Source organism: Eufriesea mexicana, unplaced genomic scaffold, assembly GCF_001483705.2.
Source record: "Eufriesea mexicana isolate 0111107269 unplaced genomic scaffold, ASM148370v2 scaffold10819, whole genome shotgun sequence".
NCBI lineage: Eukaryota > Metazoa > Arthropoda > Insecta > Hymenoptera > Apidae > Eufriesea > Eufriesea mexicana.
Window position 1 is genome coordinate 78,088 of NW_016918457.1, and position 18,868 is coordinate 96,955.

At 34.2% G+C, this 18,868-nt stretch overlaps 1 protein-coding gene across 4 annotated transcripts in view; it reads right to left on the reverse strand.

Annotated features, from left to right (window-relative positions):
- Nucleotides 1–17,395, reverse strand: part of kkv (hyaluronan synthase-like protein kkv) — a 55,059-nt gene extending 37,664 nt beyond the window's left edge. The window contains exons 1-3 of one of the 4 annotated variants that reach the window (XM_017908455.1): nucleotides 17,191–17,395; nucleotides 16,736–16,836; nucleotides 15,795–16,526 (exon numbers count right to left, since the gene is read on the reverse strand). The gene's annotated coding sequence lies outside the window, so the exon portion shown is untranslated. Of the gene's footprint in view, nucleotides 1–15,794; nucleotides 16,628–16,735; nucleotides 16,837–17,190 lie in introns of all 4 variants that reach the window. The other 3 variants (XM_017908452.1, XM_017908453.1, XM_017908454.1) reach the window with 3 other exon arrangements.
- Between the last annotated feature and the right edge of the window lie 1,473 nt (nucleotides 17,396–18,868).

Below are 18,868 nucleotides of genomic sequence, written 5' to 3' on the forward strand. Positions count from 1 at the left end.
AACTACATAATATTTCTCCAATTTCATCTGCAACGCGAAGTAACCTAACTCGCAAACAGTTACTACCAGCTGTATCAGCATCACGGTAATTACAATTACAATGAAATAACATAACAGCAAAAACTGAAAAGCAAACAGCGCGAAACCAAATACCAGAATGTCAACATTGCCCCAAACCCATCAAGCTAGCGACCTCTGCGAACCGCCGAAAGAAACGAATCCTCGGCGCGGGAATTTTAAACGTCAATAGAACCGTCGTTAATGCGAGACACCTGAACCAATAAAAAAAGAACATAATGGACATGTGCAATTGAATTTAACAGCTTCCACGAGTTATCAGATTATCCTTTAGAGTCTCCATTTCGGTATCGAGGAACAGTCCTCAACCTGGCGAGAATCTCTATGGAGAGTCCCAAGGGAGGTGTGGAAAAATACGAGGGAGCGTTCGCGTGGAGCTTATCAAGCTTCGTACGGTCTATTCTTCGTGTATTTTATTTCGATCATAAGTTAGGCTCGTATGCATAAATGTCAGGCAGGCATGAGCGTAGAAACACCGTGAGCCTGTGCGCGGGCTCCGCGATTATGGCGCGTGTCTCTACTCCCTAGGCTACCACTTTTCGACGTTCTAAGGCCGTTGTCCTATGAGTCATTGTCCACCATGGAATTGTTCCCCTCTGTGCTTTAACCCCAGTGACGGCCCAGAGGATCTCGCCGGACCACGTTGGCCTCGCGACCACTTGTCTCTATATTTAACGAGGAATTCAACAGGCGGGTATATGCTTCTAGATGCGCAAACTTTCCGTTTCTCGACTACCTACTTCGAATGCTATTCGGTCACGGAGTCTCCTTTTTTGGTCGCTCGGTGTGTGCGTTGTGTAGAAAGGAACGTGGTGAGAGTGAACGAGTTGGGTAGATATGGTACTGCTAGAGGTAAATAGGAAGTTGGATAGGCATGGCTTAGGTAATGGAGGAGCGTGTGGTTTTAAGGTTGTGATTTTCGCAGATGTAAGTGCAGTTTCTAGGCAGTCAGACGGGATGCTGTGGAAGATCAGCCGAGAGATTTGGCTTTGAAGAGAATAGCGTTGCTTGGGTTAGGTTTGGTTATTGAAGATAAATCGTTGAGCATGGAAGGAGTAGAGTGGATTTATGGATTTTGCTTTGGAAACGATTAAAGTAGATTTTTGTTGATTTTCAGCTGATCTTAAATGTACCTTTTGGGAGAAATTTTGGAAGTAAATGTTTCAGTATATGAGTGCACTAAATAACTTAATTGGTGCATCGACAAATTTTCAAAACTATTCATTGATGATATTAATACTTGAATTAAATATATCTGAATATATTATATACAGATAACAATAATTAAAGTATTACGATGAAAATAATTAATAATTAAATATATGTAAATACAATTATATCTCAATAAAGACCAATATTAATTTTACTAACCTGAAAGTTTGAAAATAATCATTCTAAATTTTGCTATTAATTTATTGCTTGCATATATATAGTATATGAAATTTAAATATGTACAGAGTAATATTAAACACTACAATTTTTGTAAATAATAATGCAAGAAAAAAATAATTTAAATGTTCAAATAATTAAATTTCTTTCTTAAAATTAAACAAATTAAACAATATAAAGCTTTTTCCATTTTTCGTATTTAAAAAAATATTAATAGATTTACACTGAAACTGGAAATATTACTGTACTAATCGTAAATTTATATTCCTAATCTACCACAACCACTTCCTTTAGAATTGATATACATGCAGATTTGTAATCATACGAAGATTAACTGCCCAACAGAGATTATCTCAATTATTTATCTTCCAAACATTCCTCTCTTATATAGGAATTTTAATTGATTTTCTTAATTTCAACAACAAGTAAACTGATTCAATTTTAAACAATTATTATTGTTATTATGCATATAATTAATTTTGGATGCCTATTATCGCTGTATAACCTCGAGATTGTCAAAGTACTAACAATAAATGCGCTATAATTTAGGATAATCCCCGACAGAAGTATTTAATTCGTTTATTATGCTTAAAACGCGACATTCATGAAAATTTTATTATTTTTACGTATATTCCTACTTTTGTTTCTTTCTTGCTCAGTTTCTTCAAGAATGGAAGAAATTCACGACAGGAATATAAAGCCGGTCTTCAAAAATTCCGCCTTCATATTTATCCTTGATCTCGTCCTTTCGTACCGTTGAACCTTTTATTTTTTTATTTTATCTCCATATTTGAAAAAGACCACAATATTTCTGCCCAGCAGGGAATAATAAATTTGCTCGTGAATGTTTCCCGGCAAAAATATGTAAGATTAATAAACTCCCGTACAGTTCGGCATAAAATCGACATTTTCACCTCTCTTTACCGATATTCGCAGCGTTTTTCCAACCTCGATGAACTGCGATTTTAATAAACTAAAACAACGAACTCGCCCATGTTTTCAAGCCAAATATTTGAACGAGGCAATATTAAATTGTGAGCCTGAAATTTAATAACAACTATACAAATATTTCCTACAACGTGACTAAAAAGTTCTGTATATATATCCACGAAAAATATTATCAAAATTTTATTCCTCGAAATTTATACATATTTTCAAAAATAGAGATCGTAAATAGAGATCGTCGAAAGAAAATAATGAAAATTACAATATCCAGGTAAATATTAAATTACAATAAATACGAGACAGAAAATGCAAAATCGGGTGATCCACTTTTCCCAAATCACGTGATGCGTTGTTCAAAAATTTCGAGTCGAATGTAACATTTTCCGACGATTTCTCCAAAAGCGTTCGCCTAACTGTTCCCATCTGCTCCTCGATTCTTTCGACGCTCATCACTGTCCCAATTTTTGTCCTCGACTGGTCTCGATGTCGAGGCCGCTAGATTTCGTTTCGAATTCCTATACTTTTATGTCTAATGTGCTATAATTCGCTGATTTCTCTTTCGCGATCGAGATGACGTCTTCGAGAGGATCGTTTGCCGATAGGAATATGATTAATCGAGGAATGTTCCACCAGTGATTGATACTGAGTGTTTCGAATCGGTTACCAAGTATGCTAGCGCAAGTCATACGATTATTCGACAGAAGGAAATAACGGTAACGCTTCCTTGTAGCTGTGACACCGATGACAGCGATTTAAATGTCGCGCTACACCTACCGATCGGATCCAACGCGTTCAATGCCGTTTTACAAGCGTGTCGGAGTACGGCATGTTTCTCGTGACTGTAGTAATCCTTTGGATAGAGGATAAAATAAAATTGATCAATTTTAATAAAATAGAATGTAAAAATCTTCCTCCGATTTGTTGTTAAACTGTATATTTTTAATTCATTTTTATACTATTTTTAATATTTTGTATAGGATTCTGTATATGGTTCTTGATTGTATTTTTGATTTGGTTAAATTTTGAGGGAATTTTTTGATGCATCGAAATCAAACGAAATATGTCTTTATTTTTGCTTAATTGATTTTCATTAATTGTTTTTTCATTTTTATATTTTCTGTTGTGTCTTTGATTTAATATTCTAAAAGTCTACTAATTTATTTAAAATTAATATTGGATTTAGACTCAAATGTTAAAATTACTAATCGTGATGAAAAATTGATCATATTTTTGATTTTGTAGAAATAAAAGTCATGGTGGAAAGAAAGGTCAAATTTTAGGGGAATTTTTTGACGTATAGAAATCAAACGAAATATGTTTTTAATTTTACTCAATTGATTATTAATAATTGTTTCTTGATTTAATATTCTACAAGTCTACCAATTTATTTAAAATTAATATTGGATTTAGACTGAAATGTTAAAATAATGGTGAAAAATTGATCGTATTTTTGATTTTGTAGAGATGAAAATTGTGGTAGAAAAAAGATAAAATTTTATGGGAATTTTTTGACGTATAGAAATCAAATGAAATATGTTTTTATTTTTGTTTAATTGATTTTCAATAATGGTTTCTTGATTTTATATTTTCTGTTACGTCTCCAATTTTATATTCTACGAGCCTACTAATTTATTTAAAATTTATGTTGGATTTGGACTCAGATATTTTCGAATGTTTGCTGAAATTACTAATCGTGATGAAAAAATAAATAAAAATTCATATCCTAAAACTAGTTTTCCGAATTTAAATTTTTAAATCGTAATAATTATTCTTTATCAGTATGCTTTTGATAGAATCTTCAACTTGATACTTTATAAGTCTAAAGAGAGTACAATATGCATGAGACTCTGACTTACAGTTAGATCTGTGATGCAAATCCTTATGAACGATTAATAGAATTACCAATCGCGATAAAAAGGAGCACAAAAAATTTCATCTGACCTGATGTGTTACACATTTTCATTTTTTCTTAGCTGACATTTAATTAAATCTTGAATACTCATTACAGTTTAATATTGTCTTAGTCATAAGTCTTGGCTCAATAATTTCGCGTTACGCATGAACTACTAGCTTAATTGTGAAATGCAAATTAAAAATCGCGAAGTTTTCGTAACAATTCGTGTGAATTGTATGAAATTATCGAAGTACAATTATCACAGGTTAAATAGTTCATGGAGCATACCTGTAAATATTCTTTTATTTTTCCAATTATTTTAATACTACAGAAGGTATTAAAAGATTTTTATATCTCATGCTACACGTTTCTTCGTTCGAGTCTGAACATCGTTTAAGTCATCGTGCATTCAAATTATAGTTATTTCGAATATCGTAAATTTACTTTCAAGAATACACTTTGCTCCTTATAAAACCGAAACAGAAAAGATTTTGGGACATTTAAGTTAGCGATTAGAGTGGCCAATGTGCTTTAATCCCGATATTAGATCCCATGCTCTGATCCAGCGAATGAAATAAACTTTACAGGATTACAGTGGCCAAGTAATTATTTCGAGGCGAATTTTACGACTACCATAAAACTCGTTTCGAGTTCCGGTCTCCATTTTTATTCGTCCTCGAGATTAAAAGCTGTCTCGATAATTCGACTCTTTTAGTGTTGACCGCGAGAGAATGTTTCCTTTCCATTTAATTAATCAAATTTTATTCGAACGAATTTTGCCAAATAAATAAAATTTGGAAGAAATAGTTACTTGAACTGGATAATTAAATTAGGATGCTCAATAGAGAATAAATAATCTCAAAAAGATACTAATAAGAATAATCACAGTGTCTCGTAAGAATATTCTCTGTTTATTCGATTAATAAAATTTTAATCAAACAAAATAAATAAAATTTCAGAGAAATAACTATTGGAACTCAATATTTAAATTCGAGAAGCCTACATTTCTTACACATATTAATAATTATAAAATCCTAATACTGTGATAGATACCAATAAAATACTAATAAAAATAACATACAAAAATAACAACAGTGTCTCATAAGAATGTTTCCTATTTATTCGATTAATAAAATTTTAATCAAACGAAATAAATAAAATTTCCGAGAAATAATTATTGGAACTCGATATTTAAATTCGAGAAGCCTACATTTCTTATACATATTAATAATTATAAAACCCTAGTACTGTGATAGATGATCATACGAGTATATATAACACAATATATCGTTATATATATTAATATCGATAACAATATCGTAATAATAACATTACTATTAAAAATAACGCTATAATAATTAAAGAAACATGAATATTGCAAGAAACGTATGCTTTCTACCAAGCAAGGTACAAATGATCTCAAAGAACATTAGTAAAAATCTGCACGATGCTTCAAAAAGTACCCAAAACATTCTCAAAAATGGACATTCGATTTCGATACACTTTCCATATGTTCCTCCACACTCCTCCACAATTTCCACACGACAATTACATCTCCCACACAACTAGAACTCCCACCACGATTCCAACATATGGATCAACGTAGAACGATCAAGACACTCCTCCATCTCCCTAAAGACTCTCCCCAAGCATCACCATCCATGCATTACCCAATCCAAACCAATTCAAACGCTCCCTCCTGACAAAGCACCCCACGAAAACTACCCTAAACTGTCCACGTTCACGCAACTCTCGCGTCAAGTCTGACGCGTGGGAAGAACTCACGTGACGATCGTGATCCGGGAAATGGAACAGGCATGGACCCTTCTGTCCCATAGATCGGCAATAGGGAGACGAGGAACGATCGCACGAAACTGGAGGAATTTGAGCGCGGGAATGAATCACGGGACGAAGAAAAGGGAGACAGTTTCACTGAAGAACGCGAGACTAGGGAGAAAGGAATGACCTTGCCATGGAGGATATTTCGAATCGATTCGACGGGAGAGCACGTACAAAGACGCGCGCCGCGATTAACCGGTTCCAAGCGTCGTGATTTCTTTGTGAATCAACAGTTTTCCCGCGTATCCGGCAGCCCGCTTCCTCCTTCGCGGCCTAGCCTCCACGATGGGTTACTGTGTCTCTAGGCAGCACGCGTGATTCCCACGCGACGTGTGATTCACTTGACTTTGTCATCTTCGATCGCTTTCTTAACACGCCAGCTGCTGGAAAGTTGCCTGCCCGTGGAAAAGCTGAACGCGGGAAAAACGCCAAGTCCGATGAGTTGGTTTGCAGGCCTCGTTCTGTTTTTAAGGGATAGAGGACGTGGGTGTGCGGGATCTGCAAGTGACGAGTGGATAAGTGGGTCCTTTTGCGGATTTCTGCTGTTTGTGAGAGAGAGTTAGGTGAATCAGTAGAATGGTTGCGATTTTTATGACTTGTAAATTGTATAAGATAGGTGAAGAGGTATTAATGTTCATGGTTGAATTATGTAGAAGTTTGGTGGATTGATGGCTTATTTGGGATTTGTCTCTTGGAAGTTGTATGAGATAGGTGAGAAATATTAGCGTTTATGGTTGAATGACAAAGACATTAGGTAGATTGGTGGATTATTCGAGATCTGTGACCTGGAAATTGTGTGAATTTAGTGAGAAGTACTTGTATTTATGATGGAATGATGTAGAAGTTAGGTGGATTGATGGCTTATTTGGGGTTTGTCATATAGAAATTGTGCGAAATAGGTGAGAAGTATTTGTGTTTACGGTGGAATGACATAGATGTTAGGTGAATTGATGGATTATTTGGGATTTATGACTCAGAAATTGTATAAGATACGTGAGAAGTATTTGGGTTTATGGTGGAATGATGAAGATATTAGGTGCTTTGGTGAATTGTTTGAGATTTGTCACTTGGAAAGTGTAGTAAGATGAATTGCGTGCGATAGCTGAAGAAATATTGTTATTTGTGGTGAAATGACACAGTTGTCAGAGATGTTTGAAGGATGTTAGGATGATTAGGATGTTAAGATGTAGGGGATAAGAGAGATGTTCCATTGATGGGGTCGTAGGTCTATTACAGAGCCAAAGGTTCTGGTACAAGATCTGAAAGTGCTACTCTGAGATGAAATGCAGAAGTTGTAAGGAAATGTAGCTTTAAGTGATTCAAGAGACAAAGAGCCTAGCATAATAGGTAAAATTCTATTACGAGATCCAAAGTTCTGTCAGAGAAGTCAACAATCCTCTCCCTGGAGCCAAAGAGCACGTTACTAGATCTAAAGGTTATTTCTCAAGAACCAGAAGCAGTATTACAAAGAATGAAAGTTCTATGTCAAAAGCTGAGAGTTATATCAAATGATTTTAAAAATCTAAATCTCGAGAGCCAAACATTAACTTCGACAGCCCAAAAGCAAAACTCCTATTATAAGATCCAAAAGATCTATCACAAAATCTAAAAATCTACTAAAAAATTGAAAGTCCTATTGCAATAACCGAAAATTCCATCCCATTATATATATATATAATTTTATTCGTTATAAAGATTAAAAACGTATTCTCATTAGAAGATATTGACTTTAAGTGACTCCAAAGATAAAAAGTAATTTGTTAATTATATATCAAGCATAAATACTTTTATCTGATTATCTTTATAATTTATAAATTACTATTTTCATTCACGATATACAATTTTGGATGTCTACTATGATTCACTGTATTTCTTTTTTCGTGGCCTTTCTCCGACTTTTTAAGCCGCGAGTAATTTGACTTGAGACGTGCCGTGAGTAAATATAGTCGTGAGTGTAGATACTAATCCAATGCAACAGCGGTAATAGCGTAATCTATTATTGGATTGCACGTCAAACACTCGTTGTTTAACCGTGAGAAAGTAAAGATTCCTCTCTTTGTATTTGTTTCCGATGTCGTATAATTTCATAAATAAATCGCGAATCTGTTTTTTATATGCCATCCAAATAAAATTTTTAACGAAAGTCGGATTAAGATGTTAATAATTAAAAATTTTTATTTTTAATTTAAATTTAGTTAAAATTAAAAGAACAAAGGAAATTTGATAATTAGAATTGCTCGCATATATTCCGGTTAAATATGACTAATTTCTGTAAAATCCTTTGTTTTATAATTCTAATCAAATGTATCGCATCATCCTCTATATCGGTCTATCTTTACCTTATCGATGTATTTATCTATAAATCTATTCGATTTCATTTTTTCCTTCGGTAATCATTTTTACCGAGTAATATCTACCACTTCGCATTTCTATAGTTTCCATAGAATTCAAACTGGCTTTTAATGATAATGATGACACAGAGAATCGTATGAATGACACGTTTAATAGACGGCATATGGTATCGGAATTTATGAAATTTTCACGAGTCATCGTTCGATTTCGATTAATAACGCGCTTAGAAATGAAGGATTAGCCATATACTTGCTTGCCCGATTTAATTTATCGATATCTAATGACGATCTTATGCGATCATGACCCGTTAATGGCCTATATCGAATCAATTCATCAAAATTACCATTGAATTCCACCATGTCAGAAAATTGGAACTCCCAAAGTCGAGAAGTATTCACTTTGTCAGGAATATTATACACAAAAATGTGTATCCCATTTAATAAATAAATAGATAGAAAATAAATAATGAAATTACAAAAATTATTGTGCAAAGAAATATTGCACCCTATGGAATTTCGAGATATCGTTGTTCAAGTTAATGTTTGAAGATACTGAAAGGCGAATCAGTAAGAATGATTAACACCATCGAAGTTAATTCTTTGATTCCTTAAAATTAAAATTAAAAATGTAAATACTCGCGTAACTCGGTAGTAGAATTAAAAAATATTCGACAAATGGTGCTAATTGCTTTGGAATTTCTCAATGACTCATACACTTCCAATCGTTAAAGTATTTCCACATTAGCAACTTTTTCAAAATTAACTTTCTCGTAACAAAATTAAATTTTTCTTCATTTAGAACGTCGTGACGAATTTATCCAAATTACCAAAGATCAAATATCTTCCCGAATAATTAATAATTATTAACTAATTCGTTAATCAATTTACTAAATAATTTCTCGAATAATTAATCAATTAAATGTTCAACAATAATAAAATAATTTATGTTAGAAAGGAAGGGATTTTCTAATTTTTATTATTAGAAAGGAATGTTAGAAATTAAAGAAGTTTTTTGTTCATTTTTCCAATATAACCTTCTCTATCGAATACCTGCACGGAGTATCTGTGAGGATGAATAATAGAAAGATAATAACGTCAGCCGATACACGATATTGCAGTGAACGTTAGATCGAAGCAACTTTAGAAGATCATTGAAATGTCTGACGAGAGTATCGATACACACTCGCAAAAAATGGATCGTATTTCGTTCAAGTAACTCCAGGTAATTAAATGCGATTTTTTTGCGAATAGTAATACCATAAAAACTAATGACTTTCAATGACGACAACCGATTGTTTAGACTTAAGGAGTAAACAGAGTGAAATCAATTATAATTACAACAGTGATCACTTAATACTACTAGTATACCTACTAGCAATGTATACATAAATGTTACACATGTATATCATTTAATTGAAATGATGGAAATAATTATATTCCTAACTGCATAAAAATTGTTATCAGTGTTATCAAAAGTAGCTGCATGCTTTGAATAATTACGAAAAGAAAATTCAATGAATTCCATATTTCACTCTCTATGGTCTTGATATACAAAGAATCAGGAAAGGAAAATTTATAATACAAGGGAATCATAAACATCAATAAAGTAGTAAACAATTTAAATTTATCATCGAGTTAATAACTAATCAGACGTCTCGGAAATAGTCAGAAGTCTCTAATAAAATTATTCTTACCCCAAGAAATTAATTTTATAACAAAATTATAATAAATCGATATCTTAGAAGCACCATCTGTAAAAATTTCGAATAAGACTGTGCCTTATTCCAAAAAATTGAAATCTATTATAAGAAAAATCGTGAATTAAAAAATTTGAAAGTACCATATAGATCGAATTAAATCCCAAACTATCAATCTTCATAGCCCCATAACATATATGCATTTGTCAACAGCTGTATCATTTAAAAAATAGAAAACGAATGAATCTATGATAAAAAACCATAAATGCCAGCAAGAAGATTGCAAAATTGCGATTAATAAATCACCCAAAAGTGTGCCAAAAAATGATAATAAATAACATATACGGAAGTCTCGGATAAAATTATAATATATCTCGTTCCAAAAAATTAGGGTATCGAAAGACAAGCATGAGAGACTCGAAAGAAACAAAAATTATCGTATGTTTGCCATAGGAATATCAAGAAACGCGAGTAAAGATCGAAGTTTCGTAAGACATACAACAAATCCAGCGATATGAATAATTCAGAACTGAAGGAGATGCTCGCTTCAATCGTATCTACGATATTTCTTAGATCTAATAACCGCGAATCTACGACAAAAGTTGCATTGAATCGCGATATGCATCGTCGTTATTGATTACAGTTCCCTCGATAAGTGATAACCTTCATCCGCTCTGTTTGCGCTATTTTATTTGCCGCATCTACGATAAAGATCGCTACGCATATGGGTCAGTGTTTGTGATAATCACCTCAGAAAAACACTGGAAAGGGAAAATGACTTTTATCAGAAGGGAAAATTAGCGAAATGTTATCTACAGCGATCGTATCGACAACGTTCTGTTCTTCGCCCACCGCCATTTTTAATCGCCCTTGAACTATGATTGCTCGATAATCGCGAGGAGATAATCCAGGTTTAACCACAAAGGAAAGCTTCTTCATTGACGAGATAAGGAATTTTTTCAAGATTTAGCTCTATTCAAGAAATATACTAAGAATCGTTTCTTTGTATGCATCGAGTAATCTAGGTTTTAGATCCAGATACATTCATTGGTCTAGTTTAGTTCTTTGTACTAGATATTTTTTATTTTAGGGAAACAAAAATTCCAAACTTTTGTATTGCAAAGTTCGAAACATTTTTTACTTTAATGTGGAAATAAGTTACGTATAAATTAATATACCAAACTGTTTTATCGAAATATCTGATATTTTAAATTTTGAAGTGACCCTTTACACTGGAAAAACGTTTTCATTTTTATATTTAATAATTTTTATTTTAATAATTTTAATTTTAATTTTATATCGGCTATCATTTATAGTTATTTATTTATAGCGTAACCAATGAAGGACTTCGTTCCCTTTATTAGAACCACTTTCTATATTTTCCAGATAGAACAATCAGTAATCGATTTAACTAATTATGTATCGAAGAATTCATCTCTTTAGACGATAATTTCATTGAAATGATGTATATCGATATTATTTTTAGATCCTTAATGATAGGTTCAATAATTGTTCTCAGTTATCTGTCTCCCTCAATTATCTATCGGAGTAAAAAGAAAACTCAGATGAGAATGATGGTATTTATGATGATTCATAAATACTGTCATACATCGTTCACATGTTACCATTTCGTGAAGCACGATCAGATATTTGGTCTTAGATAGCATCGACTACCTTCGAGGGAAGTATCAAAGGTCAGGGCAAGACTGGAAGATGCACGGTGCTGCAGGTTCGTGTTTCAGATCCGAAAACGTAGGAGTCATTGCGACAGTTCTTAGAATATAGAGCTATGTGGACAAATATGAGGATTACTGTATATGGAACGATCGAACAGCGTTTGATCGAGCGAGTGAAGCATGAACGAAGAATAGTTGGGCTAGAGTGGATGCTCTTTATGCTTCAGGTATCCGCACGAACAAGGATGCACAACCACTTGTGGATTTAGGTATGTACATAGAATAAGTAGCATATCGGGTGAAAGTGGTAGGGTAATAGAAAGAGAAGGAAGATATGCATGCATGACCAATAATTTGAAATGACAGACACCACTGACAAACCATCCAAAGACACTTCAAAGTAAAACTCATCCAAGTAACTCGAAAACTACTAATTCAACTTGGAACAATATCAGAACTATGTTTCACATAAATTTTCTATTAAAATCGACAAAATTAAGGGTTAAGAGGCACTGTCTAAAGACACTTCAGAGCAAAACTACTTGTCCAAGTAACTCGACAGCTACTGTAATTTAAATCATCATCAGAAGAATATTCCACAAAAATTCTCTATTAAAATTGACAATATTAAGGATTAAAAGGTACTGTTTAAAGACACTTCAGAGCAAAACTCATCCAAGTAACTCGAAAACTACTAATACAACTTGGACCAACATCAGAACTATGTTCCATAAAAATTCTCTATTAAAATTGGCAAAATTAATAATTATTATAATTATTATAATTAAATAAATAAATTTATTATAATTAAAAATTGCATTTTGGCAAAATATTCATCGACAATACAAGACATAATTCATTCAACTTGCTCAACAACTACTGTCCCCCAAACTATGTCCCCCAAAAATTAACTATAAAAATCGACGAAATTAAAAGATGAGACATCGACAAATCACTGTACACATGAACACAATACCAAGACAAAATCATCCCTCCGAGTTATCCCACAGCTACTCTGAACCTCCATCAGCATCAATAGCTCCTTCCACGAAGATTGCCTACCAAAATCACCAAAATTAGGAACTTGGGATCACCCTGTCGATGAGAAGGGAAAGTAGCCACTTTCCTGCTAATTATGCAATCGAAAACACATCATCGATCACGCAACGTGCCGCGATCAAAGAGTCGGAGAAGTACAGCGCGCTTTCTAAGCGATCTCCTGGATCCTCGGCCAATTAGCCTCTCGGGACAGGGGGAAAAAAGAAGGCGAATAATCAACGAAAGCGAGAAGGGAACGAGAGGGAGAGAAACGATGTCAGAAACGCGTCAGACCGTCCTATAAATATCTAATTTCCACCACACGCCCTCGCGTCTATTTTGCAATGCTGTTATGCGCTCGCTTGTTGTCTTGCAAAATGATCAATGAAATCTCAATCGCGAGTTCTGACACAGAAATCACGCATTCCCATAATTAGGCGGCGTACTAGAGGACGAGAGGAACCACGTTGTTTCCTACTTTTTACGGTCACTTTTGCGATACTTGAATCAGCGTAAGGCTACCACATTTATAATACATTTTAATATTACATTTTAATACATAACAATACATTTCCGCATTTTAGAATTTTGTAAAATTTTACGTAGTAAAGGAATTTCAGATTCGTTAGAAATTTATTGCCTCTTTGATAGTTGGATATTGGAAAAGATTATTTTTAATATTTAAAGGTACCTTTTTGGAAATTTAATATTAAAAATAGGATTCTAAAATCTATATATTGAAAAAATTGTATGTAAGTATTAAAATCTCATAAATATCTAAATATCTGAATACCTGGATATCAGAATAATTAAATATATAAGAATGAAAAGAAATACTGAAATCCAAGTATTCGAAAAATAATAAATTATAATAATATATTATACCTGTGTATTACAAAATTATAAATTTCTAAATACCTAAATACCTAAATATCTCCATACCTAAATATCTAAATATTTAAATATCAAAACATCTAAATGACTCAATAATTTAAGATTTTATTATTTCTACAATATCTATTCGTTCCATAATAATTAGGGTAATCGGAGAATTGGCTGCGTTTTCTGATATAAAGACAAGAATAATATGTGACACCTGTGGTTTTCCCCTGGTTTCATAATTTCGTGACTGGGGAACAGGAACTGTTCCTGGTTTCTTAATTGAGAAGACTAATCGATCGTTAAATATCAAATCTCATATTTACAGGAGTTAAAATGCAGTTTCTTATAAATTTCAATTTGCATTTTTATACGTTTTTCTAAAATTGGAATATCAAACAGCAAACAATGGAGATACAATAACTTAATTTTTATCACGGAATTACAGGAATGACTTGCTTCTTGAATATTTAAAAGTCAGATGTTTCATACCACATGCTTACAGGAAGAAGTTAACCATAAATTTCTCAAGAAGGAGTCTTTCCATCCAAGAATAAACTCTTTTGTAGTTTTTCTCTGAAATTCCAGATTACTAAAACTCCTGTATTATAAACCGATATTTCATCTACGACTAATTTCCCACAGAATAAAAAATTATATTTGAATACAATTATTCTCTTTCTAAGAAAATAGTACTCGAGTCTTAGGAACTGCTACGTATAAAAATTCGCAATATTTATTCGTCTTTAATATTAAAATTATTAAATCAAGGAGAACGTTGAATTTTAAATATTTTATTGTCCTGAATTTACTAAAAACGAACAGCTGCCTTTAGCAAAACAAACTTTCATTCAGGAAGAAGTATAATTCCACAAACCTACCTATTTTCATCGCACTGTCTTAATTACTCTCGTCTATTTATAGAATATTTATCTACATATGATAGATCGTTAATCCTATTGTTAATAAACTACGTTAACACTAAACCTGCCATTTATAGTGTATTCTCAAACATAAAAGAATAATATAAAGAATGAAAAATAGATACCATCTACTTACATTAAATTTATTAGCAACCCAAATACTAATTATAATATTTAGTAAATATTAATTAGTCACCCTAATACTAATAACCCAAATTAATCCTAGAATCATCGATCTATTATCAATAACAAAAGAAGATAAGAATTAAACAGAAATAATAAAAATAAATAGTTATATATATAACCAATGTTTATATACATGACAAGAAAGTCAAAGTCCTAAAACCCACAATTTTAACAACTTTCATAATTTCTAATCCCACTAGCATAACCCAAACGAAATTTTTCACTCAAATCCCAAAACAATAGCAATCTCTATATCAAAAACGACTCTTGCCACCTGTTTTTTATTATTTTAAATAACAAAATATCCCAATAATTAAAATTCAAACTCACTCAAATTCAAAAGCGACTAGTTGTCCATAAATATAACACGATGAACATTCACTGATTCGACAAAAACCACTGAAAGATATCAAAGTACTCTCTGTCTCCTCTGAAAAGTCAGTAAAATCAACGGTCTCAAATTTTTTGCACGGACCCTTCAATCAGCGAAAACCCGGTCCGGAGCCAGCCAGAGATGAACACGGGGAAAAAACTCATTATCCATAATTCATTTGTTGAGCAGCGTTCATCGCCTCCTACCGGGGACCATAAATCCCTAGATGTACAATAGAAAGTCAACAGTCACGCCGGAGAAACGTTGCTCGAATGAAGGAAACGGGTCACGTACCCTACCCTAGGGGCCACACGATTTCGTGCCGATCGGAATTCGCGTGTCCCGCCACTCGGCCCGAGGATGCTCCTCGCATCTGCCACGAAAACTCGGCAGAAGCGTGTCCAGAGGGAAAAGAGCGGCTAGTCGATTCGTGTGCCGAAAACATCACCGATCCCACACTTTCTCCGCGCCTGGTTCGACGGAAAAACGAGCACAGAAAATCACGTATGTACGCGTATGTACGTACCTGCCAGACGAAAGTGAAACCTGCCGCAGACACCGATTGGACCGTTCCGTCCAACAGGATCAGTGGACACGCCGTCTGCCGATCGGCCAACCGATGCTTATGACAGTCTCGTTCTTCTCTACCACCTAGACTGGTCCTGGTACATACGTAGTACACCTGGGTCGCGCGTAGACACTATTTGGACGACGGGAAAACACCATTCACCATCCGGACGTGTCGCCGAGTTAGGTCGATCACCGATCACCGGCCACGGGACCACGGGACCATTTTCGCGTGCATACGCACGCAAGAGAACGGGTGTACGCTGAGCAGAATCGTTCGGAGGCGGTCGACGACCAAGGATCTTCGTAATCGGCCCAGGTGAAAGCCGTTTAGGTGAGCGGCGAGCGAGCGACTGGCTTAGCCACGATCTACCAGAGGTACCAGAAGCGATTCAGGATCCCCGCTCGCCTCTCCTCTCGCCACTATAACTTTCACGACACACACGGCTAGAGAGCGGGTCTCTCTTTCTCTCTTTCCTTCCTCTCACGATTTTTCTTCGCCCCTCTACGCCACCCTCCCCCCCGACCAACCAAACCGTGAGTCCAGAGCCGCTGTCCCTTCGACGATTTTTGATGTCAAAGCTGGTTCACCGGATCGCCACACCAGGGGAACAATGGCCGATCTAATGCTCGGAATTCAGGCCTCTTGCGAAATAGAGCGGGAGTTGCTTGTTGGGGGGTTCTTCGGTTCCTTGTCAGAGAGAAAATCGGGGGTTTCAGGTGTTTTGGGGAGCTTTCGGTGTTTTAGGGGTCTCCAAGAGGTCTTAGGCTAGTGGACCATTAATTGGTAGACTTGAGGAATTTTATGTGAAGAGGAGGTGATAGTTTGAGTCAGTATTAGGTATACCAAGTCTACTTACGTAATTTAATTTAAGCGTAGTAATTTAGAATTTAGCTTACCCGAGGAGTCAGAGTGACTTGTTCTTGGGATTGTTGAAAATGTGCCACTGCTTCTGGCCAAGGCAAGGTTGTAGAGTGAATTTGCTGAATGGAACTGCCATCTGAAATTATTCGTGTTCGTTAGTATTCGTTTGCTGTGTGGAAAAATTTGTTAAACAAATGGAGTTTGTAACCATAACGCGTGACATTTATAAACACGATATAGAATCCAAAGCTTATAATTACTAATATCAATTAATCTTTGAAATTTTATTGCCTTTGATACTAAATAAATTTTATTTGAAATATTCTTTCCTTATCAAATAGTTCACCGATATTTTCTCGATGACAGAGTTAAATGACTCATCATGCACGTATCTATTTTCGTCGTAATTAATTTTGCAATAATCGTTAACTATTTATTCGATTAATAAGTTATTCAATTTCATCGAATTTTAATTAAAATCTTTAATTACTTTTTAAATTTTGTATATTACTAAACTATATATATATTGTTTTTATAAATCCTGCGTATATATAGTGAGGTTTGGACACGCATTACGAGTCGATGATTCTAATATTAAGAAACGCTCGCGTCGAGGTTCTTTTCTCAACTATATTCTTGCGAAATTGCAAGTGTGACGTCGAAGAAATGCATCGACGGAAATCGAAACGAGTGGAACGTTTCCCCTGCACTGGCTGACCCTCTATCAACGTCCTTTTATTCGCGTCAGCCACACTATCATAACCGTAAGATGCTATCGTTATCGAAATTTTTAATCGATCGTTGATACGTTTGCACGTCAGGTACGCGCGAATTGAGTAATCCCACTCTAGCTAACGATAGAAAATTGATAGTTCGCATTAACGAGAAAAGATAAATACCTGCTAAGGATCAAACGACAGGAAATAGATAGGAAAACTTGGTAGAGACGTGGCTCGTAGTCTAGATATATCTTTTGGACCACTATTAAGTCAGTTCGACCGTTATCTCGATAAATTTGCATATTCATCTAATAAACGTCGACAGCCCATAATTACCAAGGAAAAATCGCTTTAAAATATTTTTAAATTATTTCAGAGGAAAATTGCAAAAATGAACGTGGAATTATTTTGGAAGAAAATAGTAAGAACAGGCAGGTAGAAGAATCTGAGGAAGAAATGACAAAAATGACAAAACTGATAGAGGATTGGAAGGAATAACAGAGGGAGGGAATAGTAACATGATTAAAAGTATAATAAAAGATTCGGCAAATTTGAATTTTCAGATGTAATAGGTCAGCAGTTGAAACTAAAAGCTAACGTCGAACACACTAGATGATGAAGTTGAAGAATAGAATCTGAAAAAACTTTTAATCAGTTTGCCGATTATATCGTACCATTACATTATAATGTACCTCTCGCTATAATAGATATTAATAATATATAATACAATAGAATATAGAAGAAAAATAAATTATAGCATACACAACAGATAACAATATTTACAGAATGATTATAGAAACGAGGAAACAAATGCAAAAACAACAAAGGAAGAAAAGAAGAAATAATATTATAGTTGATAATTAAACCTAAATAACCAATTCTAAACATTTTATTAAAAATCCTGTCTCTTGATACAAGACTTTTTTTATAATATATACATAATTAATTTTTTAATATAGATCTCTTCTTATCGCATTCTTTCTAACATTCCTATAGAGCTGATCATCTGACTGACAGAGTGACGAGTCATCCCAGGTTGAATTTCAACAGAATGTAGGAAATATTACAAAATCTGCACCAGAAGTTGATAAATACGATGTAAAAAGGTTGGAAAGGAAATGACAAACATAATTAAAATAATAGATGAAGAGAAGCAGAGAAGAAATGACACAAAATTTGAATCAGAATTCGATAGGTATAATACAGTTGAAGGTAAAGGCTAACTTCAAATTGGATAAGGAACTGGAAAGGGGAAAAAGAAAAGTGGTAATAGGAAAATGTGAAAGCTGGGAACAAAAAGAAAATACCAAAGGCGTAATTAATTGCGCGTGCAACGAAGGCGCCTGTTTAAATTGCACTCGACCTGAACTGTACACCTTCGCTAATCCTAAGTGTTGCAGTTGTCCAGAAGGTCGTGTTTGAACATCATAGGGAGATCGGTGTGCAGAG